The sequence below is a fragment of the Oryza sativa genome, chromosome 9 (assembly GCF_034140825.1).
Source record: "Oryza sativa Japonica Group chromosome 9, ASM3414082v1".
NCBI lineage: Eukaryota > Viridiplantae > Streptophyta > Magnoliopsida > Poales > Poaceae > Oryza > Oryza sativa.
The window spans coordinates 12,829,697-12,838,809 of record NC_089043.1 but is presented as its reverse complement, the minus strand read 5'-3'; the positions used below and the strand labels follow the sequence as shown (position 1 = coordinate 12,838,809).

Here is a 9,113-nt window from a genome sequence, read left to right as displayed (position 1 = left end):
GTATTCGATAATATTCTATTTCATTTCCGTATCCGAGTTTTCGATTCCGATTCCGATTCCAAAAAAAATATATGAAAACGAATATGATAAAGCTAGTTTCCGTCCGTTTCCGATCCGTTTTCATCCCTACACCCCACCCCCTCCCTGTACCCCCAACCTCCTCCCCTTCCCCCATATACAATAGTAATTCTTTTACTACTAAACTTCCTCCTATATATAGGATTTAATACACTCAATTTTTTTTTTGTTAATTTCTTTCGATTTTTTTGGATCTGGAACGGGAAGGTTGCCGACGGCGATTCGAGAAAAGGCAGCGCCGGGGAGAGGCCACCGTGCCGCCTGGATTTGGAGGCAAGCTCCACGACAACGGGCGCCTGCCTTTTTTCTGCCCATGGCCTCCACTGGCTTCCCTTCCGCCGCCGCCGCCGCCGCCACTTCGAGCTCCTCCCCACGCCCTCCCGACCGGCCCTTGCCGATCTGCTCCATGTTGGCGAGCTATACGGAGGAGCCAACGTCCTTCGTCCTCGTCGGCGGCTGCCAGATCGCCACCATCGCCCACGCCTGCTGCCCTCGTCCGCCGCCTGTGGAGGATGCTGAGGAGGTGTAGCAGCAGCATTTGGATTGGATTTGCACAAGTTGTTGGTGCGAGCAAAGGAGGAGGAGGGCCGGCACCGTCTGCGTTCCTTCACAAGCAACACCATCGACAACCCCGAACTCGTCTGCGCGATTGGAGTCTGCATCCCTCATGAGAGGGATAGTGTCTTTGGTGCTGCCATGCCAATCCGATCTATTCCCTCTCTTTTTTTCGTTTTTGTTTTTTCATGTTTGCATGATCGGTGATCAGGCCTTTTTCCCCACGCTGTTCAGATTCATTGTGGTTTTTCTTCTCGATTCAATCTTCTATGCTTTCTGGTTGCAATTTTCCCAGGTTTTAGTTTAGTGTTTATAACTAGACATGACTAAAGACAAGATATGCCTTTTTTTCGCAGGGGCAGAGTGAGAATCCGGATGCAGCATCAATGCAGATGAGGATTATACTGACAGCGATGTACATTGAGACCTTCATTGTTCAGTCTACTGGCACAAATCCCTGTTCTTCGTGCAGGTGTTTTGCCACTGGGCACATACTGAAATTTTTTTTATGCCTAAGTATGCCTTTTTTTTTTCATATTCAGAGGATTGAGATTGTTGTTCTAATTGCTTCTGTGCATATGGCATTTCCTTCACTAGTTCCGTAGGTGCGGATCAAGGACACCAAGGGAGCTTTCATCCATGAATAATTTCCATATCATTTTTTTTCAATTGGGCATTGGTATCGTGAAAAATCTAACACAAGTCTATTTGATTAGTATCATTTTTATGCATAATAATATGTTCCCTAGAAACAGATCTTTACTGACTGCCAAATTGAACTTTTCTCTTGACCTCAATGATATCCGGGTGATCTCTGAAGATATAGGATCCTTGGTTCATTTGACATGGACAGTCTAAATGTTTCATGTCGTACATTTTGCACACTTTATATGGATTTATCTTGGCAAACTGATAATGTGTCAATTAGAATTTTGGCTCTTAATTTAACATTCATGTGAACATGAGACATCATTCTAATGGAGTGTATTCCTGTAAATAAAGCAGCATAGACTCATCAGTTCTAAATTTTATTTTCTTCAGATTGAGGCTGCATTTGGCACATATTCTCTCTTCCTGCTGTTCGTTATTCTTTTCTATATATGTCTTTTCGTTATTATTAATTTTTGATGTATCATAGTTTCTAAGAATGGAGCTTGTTTTGTCCAGGATTGGAGCATGTCAGCGGCAATACATGCTCGTGCTCCACCTCCGCACAACGGGTGCTTAAAGTAGAGCTTGTGGATGCGCCAGCGGAGTAGAGACTCTGCTGCAGGGCTCAAGGAGTACCAATGACGACTTGCGGCATGGTAAAAATTACGTTTTTTCTTCCCGTCTAAAATCCTAACATTTTATGCGCGATCGATCCATTGTTGTTGAATATAGGATTTAAGTCTTAGTATTTCACCGGTAGTTTAGTACTAGTCTCTTTCTTGCATTTCATTTTTTTGGGTAGGTTTAATTCCACGTCTTGGGTACGCAGTGATGCTTTAGTTCCTCTCTGTTCTCAAGTGTGGGAATATTGATTGATCTTGGTTCCGATTTCGCTGAATTGCACAATGTTTGATTGCAGGCTGGGACAAGGCCTCCAAACAAAACTACTGAAGTTGTTGGCACATGTGCCATTGTCGGCTATGATTCATCCTCTGCCGATGCAATTGGAGCAGCAACGTCTAGATTGTTTTTGTGCCGATACATGTGTGTCCATCTTCGGCCAATATAAGGACTTCTCTTGGCTTATGCAAATTTGTCCGGTAATGATGATACGGGCAAGATCAGTATGTTGAGAACCATCGATGTAATAGTAATTTAGTTATTAAGAGACAATGTGTAGAGAACCATTGGTTTAATAGTAAGTTGGTTACTAAAAAAAATTTTGTGGCAAGCACAATATGTTATGTTGAGAACCATCGGTATAATAGTAATTTATTTACCATCAGAGAAATCGTGTACCGATGCCTATACGTTAATTGTAAGTAATTTATTTACTGCAAGAAGGTGTTCTCTATTATAAGTAATTTATTTACTGCGAGAAGGTATGAGAACCAATTGGGAGTACTACTATCCTAAGTAATTTATTTACTAAGAGAGGAGCTGAGAACAACCAGAGAGTAATTTATTTCCTGATAGAAAGAACCAATGGAGAATGGGCTGAAAATAACTTGGGAGTAATCCATTTACTGAGAGAAGGAATCAATTGGGAGCGCGGAAATATAAGTAACACATTTACTCATAGGCTAATAGAATGTAAGTAACACATTTACTCATAGGCTGATAGACTCATAGACTCGGTAATCTTGTTACTAATGGAACAATCACGAAAGAAGTGCGGGAGGAAAGAAAAAAGGTGTGGGTTAGTTCTATAGTAACTTGTTTACTTATCGAACTAAAACCGCTGATAGTAATTGATTTACTTAACGAAAGAATAGGGATGGGGGAGTTTGTGCGGGATGGTGGGGGGGGGGGGGGAAGGGGGGTAAGGGTGGGGTGGGGGGTTGCTGTGAGGGGAGTAGTTTAGTTATAGCGCAACCTGGGTGCGGTTTAGCGCGTCCCTATATATATAGAGAGAGAGAGCGAGAAACTATTCTACACCCGGGTATAGAATAGCTATTCTATACGCCCCCTCCCTCCCAAGGGTTACACCCACTTCCCCCTCCTTACCAAGGCCCAAAACCCACCTCCCACCTCGGTCAAAGGCCCCTCCCACCGGTCAAACCCGCCTACTAACTCCCCCCACCACCCACCTCTTCTCAGCTCTCGTCCCAGGACGGTGCAGTAATACGACGACCACTGTGCAGTAACGCTGTGTCTTACGTGCAGTAACAGTATTAAAATATAGTTGAAATATAGTCATGACGGATCTACTTTTGATAAGCTCTTTTTTTCTAGCATCATGGTGCAAATGGTTTTAAAAAACCTTACATCACTTGGGAGATATTGTTCTTCAAAGCGTGACTTTTTTGCAATTTGTCTCTCCACAAGTAGTAATACTATACTATTACTTGTTACTACTTGTCTGTTGTACGTTACTATAATCACATCACGATGTTACTACACTGTGTTTTACTGTATTTTTTGGGTAGTGTTACTGCATAAACACGTGGTAACGTGTACCTTTCATGCAGTAACACTTTTACTTTTGTGCAGGAACAAGTATATGGTTAGCATCTCAGACTTTTAACCTATATATTTTTGTTTCAATTCCTGATTTAATGTAATTCACCACAATATTACTATCATATCTTACACATGCAGTAACACTATATTGGTGGGAGGAAACCAGTTTTCTTGAGAAGAGGGAGGAAGAACGGTTTCTTGAAGAGGGGAGTACGTAGATGCATTTTGAAGTTTAAGCCTCTACATGCAGTAACACTATAGCATCATGGTAGGAACGATTTTAAAAAATTATATATATATATATATATATATATATATATATATATATATATATATATATATATATATATATATATATATATATATATATATATATATATATATATATATATATATATATATATTGTGAGATATTGCTTTTCAAAGATTGGCACTTTGAACTTTAACCCTCCACATGCAGTAACAGAATGTGTACCTTGCAGTAACAGGGGCATATACATGTAGTAACATGGTTTTTACCAAATGTATAAAATTATTCAAAATGCTCCTACATCAATCAGACATCGCTCAAAGCCACCTACAGACTTTACATATAGCCCACCTATTCGATCTTCATCTCGTCAAAATGACATAGTAAAACTACAATTGTCGTGCAGTAACATAGCTACTTGAAAGTGGTAACATGCACATATTGTGTAGTAACACTTCTACTTTTGTTAGTATGTGAGGCTTTACCCAGCAATACTAGTCACTTGGCTATAATAAGAACCTATATATTTGTAGTAATCGGACGCGCTACTATATTTCATGATGTATGAGAAGACAAGTTTTTACTAAGAAAACTCTATCACAACTAAGAAATAGCCTATTGGTTAGTGCCATGTGGTAATTTGAGTTGAAGGTCTTGAGTTCTATTCCCATTGAAGGCAAATTTTTGGGGAGGGGTGGAGGTGGGATCGAGAGAAAAAAAAGGGGAGAGGAGGAGCGAGCGCTCTGGGGGTGTAGAATAGTCTTACCCTCTATATATATATATATATATATATATATATATATATATATATATATATATATATATATATATATATATATATATATATATATATATATATATATATATATATATATATATATATATATATATATATATATATATATAGGAATTGGAGTGTTTGCACTCGAGTGCACGTGCACCCTAGGTCCTATAGTGACACGTGCCCATCTTGCACTAAAAGCAAGTCCTCGTGACACTGGTGGAGAAACCATCTTTTGTCGGTCGGCCGAATTCCACAATAGTCCCGGATGCAATAAAAACCGGGGCTAAAGATGATCTTTAGTCCCGGTTAAAAAGGGTAACGGGCATATTTGATCTTTAGTCCCGGTTGGTAAGATCATCTTTAGTCCCGGTTCAAATGCTGTCAGGGCCTGTAAGGCCCCCCGGGATCTTTAGTCCCGGTTGGTAACACCAACCGGGACTAAAGATCGTAATTTTAGTCCCGGTTGTTAATACCAACCGGAACTAAAGATCTCGGGGATCTTTAAACCCGGTTGGTAACACCAACTGGGACTAAAGTCCCACCCCTATATATATGTCTTCTTCCTCCTCCAGCTGCCCGAGCAAGCTTCAAAATTTCTTCAAAAAAGAGGGGAGGTCATGCCAAAATTTCTAATGAATTTATTTTGGTGATTACATACAAATCGGAGGTGCCTAAAAGGTTTGCAACTTCATCCTCCAATGTTTTTTTGTCATATTACATTTGCAGCTATGTTTTGCACACTTTTTTGTCTCCAAAATTTAGTTGTAAGTTGATGAGGGAGAAAATTTGTGTGGGGAAGAAAGAATATATAGAAATTTAGTTGATTTGCTAAAGAAGGTTTTATAAAATAGTTGAGAAGGAAAACTATAGCAAAAGTTAATCTTGAATACTAGAAAACAAACTAAAATGAAAATTAAAAGAAGTAAAACACATTAAAATTAGTTTAAAACTTTAGAAATAGTAAATAAGAATTATTTGGTGTAATATTTTATGATTTTTGTATGAATAATGATATGTCATTATTGTATGACTGTTGAAACAGTTTGTAATTATCTTATAATTATTGTATGACTGTCATTATTGTAAGAATAATTATTTTTGTACGATTTTTTTTCGACTCATGTAGATGGATCGGCAATGGATGTACGCTGACCGGCGGTCCTAAGAGTTTATTGACGGCGTGCACTATTTTTTGAGAGTGGCCGAAGCTAACAGGCAAAGGGGTTTTATTTGTTGTCCATGCAATAAGTGTAAGAATCAGAAGGAGTATTCTACATCCAGGACTATTCATTTCCACTTGTTTGAGTCGGGGTTCATGCCAAGCTATAATTGTTGGACATCCCACGGAGAGCAAGGTGTTGAAATGGAAGAAGATGAAGTGGAAGACGACATTATTCCGGACTTTGCTCAGTACGTTGGATTTGAAGGAAATCAAACGGGCGAGGAGGAAAGGGATGCTGATGGTAACGACGTTGCGGATGATCTTGGTCAGATGTTGCAGGACGCCAAGGAGGACTGCGAAAGTGAAAAGGGAGCCCATAAATTGGACAAGATGTTAGAGGACCACAGAACTTCGTTGTACCCAGGTTGCGAGCAGGGGCACAAAAAGTTGGATACCACTCTGGAGTTCTTGCAATGGAAGGCAAAAAATGGGGTTAGTGACAAGGCATTTGGCGATTTATTGAAACTCGTCAAGAACATTCTTCCGAAGGGAAACAAATTGCCCGAGACAACGTACGAGGCTAAGAAGATAGTCTGCCCGCTAGGACTGGAAGTTCAGAAGATTCACGCATGTTCGAATGATTGTATCCTATATCGCGGTGAGGAGTATGAGAACCTAGAAGCATGCCCTATTTGCAAAGCACTATGATACAAGATTAGACGAGACGATCCAGGAGAAGTTGACGGGCAGCTAACAAAGAAGAGAATTCCTGCTAAGGTGATGTGGTATTTCCCTATAATACCACGGATAAGGCGTTTGATCAGGAACAAGGGGAATGCTAGAATGATGCGATGGCACGCTGAAAAGCGTCAACATGACGGGATGCTGAGACACCCCGTCGATGGTTCGTAGTGGCGAAACATAGACAGAAAATTTAAAGAATTTGGAAAGGACACACGAAACATACGGTTTGGTTTGAGTACAGATGGCATGAATCCTTTTGGAGAGATGAGCAGCGGCCATAGCACTTGGCCCGTTATGATGTGTATCTACAACCTCCCCCCTGGCTATGCATGAAGAGGAAGTACATAATGATGCCGATTATTATTCAAGGCCCCAAGCAACTTGGTAACGACATCGATGTGTACCTAAGACCACTGGTCAAAGATCTTAAGCTGTTGTGGAAGAAGGAAGGTGTCCCCGTGTGGGGCGAGGACAAACAGGAGGAGTTTAACATACGAGCGCTGCTGTTCATAACCATCAACGATTGGCCTGTACTTAGCAACCTATCCGGACAGTCCAACAAGGGGTACAAGGCTTGCACTCACTGTATGGATGAAACAGAAAGTACGTATCTTAAGCACTGTAGGAAGGTTGTATACATGGGTCATCGTCGATTCCTTGCAGCAAACCACCCGGTACGGAAGAAAGGCAAGCACTTCGAACATAAAGCTGACCACCGTACGAAGCCTAAACATCACAACGGGAAAACAGTGTTTGCTATGGTTAAAGATCTTAAAGTAGTGATCTTAAAGGGGCCTGGAAGCCAGCCTATAGAGAGCGAAGATGGTCACGCGGCGATGTGGAAAAAGAACTATATATTTTGGGAGTTACCCTATTGGGAATTCTTGGACGTACGCCATGCAATCGACGTGATGCACCTCACTAAGAACCTTTGCGTAAACCTTTTTGGCTTCCTAGGTGTATACGGAAAGTCGAAAGATACACTGGAAGCACGTAATGATCTGAAGCATATGGATCAACGCGGCGACCTTCACCCGGAACCAAAGGAGAAAGGAAGCCATTACTTGAGTCTAGCCAGCTACACTCTTAGCAAGGCAGAGAAGGAAAGTATGTTTGAATGCTTAGAGAGCATAAAGGTACCGTCTGGATACTCCACGAATATCAAGCGAATAATAAGCACGAAGGAGAAGAAGTTCACAAACCTAAAGTCTCATGACTGTCACGTGTTGATGACACAACTGCTACCAGTTGTAATAAGGGGTATCCTTCCAGACAATGTCCGGGCAACAATAACAAAGCTATGTGCATTCATGAACGCAATTTCGTAGAAGGTCATCGATCCGGATAGATTAGAAGCCCTTCAGAATGATGTGGTGCAATGTCTCGTCAGTTTTGAGTTGATATTTCCACCTTCATTTTTCAATATAATGACGCATCAGCTTTGTCACCTTGTGAAAGAGATCAGTATTATCGGGCCTGTGTAACTACACAACATGTTTCCTTTCGAGAGGTACATGGGCGTTCTGAAGAAGTATGTTCGTAACCGTGCTCGTCCAGAGGCAAGCATCGCCAAGGGTTATGGAACAGAGGAGGTCATCGAATTTTGCGTAGAATTTATCGAAGATCTTCGTCCAATCGGGGTACCTGAATCACGCCATGAAGGGAGACTACGGGGAAAGGGAACTCTCGGAAGGAAAGCAATAATGACGGTAGACAACAATTTATTCCGTAAGGCCCATTTCACGGTTCTGCAACACTCTTCATTGGTAGCTGTCGCGTCCCAAAACGACTCTAAAATACATTCTCAAATTATGCATAGAATAAGTAAAATCCATGTGAAAGCCTCCAACAATTAAAATGTGCAAAGTTAAAAGTCAAATAAGGCTTGGAGGATTTTTGTATATTTCCTAAAAGCCTAAAATGCGTAAATAAATTTTAGTGGAATTTTCAGAGCACAAATAATAATTAAGAAGAAATAAACAAAGTTAAAAAGGTTTTATAAAAAGAAAAACCCTAAAAAGTTTCTTTTCCCTCCCCCTCTCCCTCTTGGGCCGGCTCGGCCCAGCTCCCTCCCTCTCTCTCCTCTCCCCCGCGGCCCATCCGGCCTTCCCCCGCGCGCGCGCCGCTGACGGGCGGGCCCCCCCGCCACCCTCGCTGACGGGTGGGGCCCACCCGTCATCCCCTACCTCGCGCCGCACCCGCCGCCTCGCCCGTGCCCTAGCGCCGCCGCCGCCGCGGATTCCGCCGCATCCCGCCGCCCCCGCGCGCAATAAAGAGGGGGAAATCACTCCCCGTGATTCCCTCCCTCTTTCCCCCCACTTTTCCCTCTCTCTCTCCCTCGGATTCGTTTGGAAATACTCCCGCAAACTTCGCCGGCGCATCAATGGCGGCCGGATCTTCCGCGACCGATTCCCCCTCGTCCGGCC

General features: G+C 42.1%; 1 long non-coding RNA gene across 1 annotated transcript; it reads left to right on the top strand.

Moving 5' to 3' along the window:
* The first annotated feature begins 252 nt into the window (after nt 1-252).
* On the top strand, nt 253-2,513 carry LOC136351895 (uncharacterized). Its single transcript, XR_010735170.1, has 3 exons — nt 253-1,105; nt 1,801-1,940; nt 2,204-2,513. It is a non-coding gene; the product is annotated as an uncharacterized lncRNA (long non-coding RNA).
* Nucleotides 2,514-9,113: the final 6,600 nt, after the last annotated feature.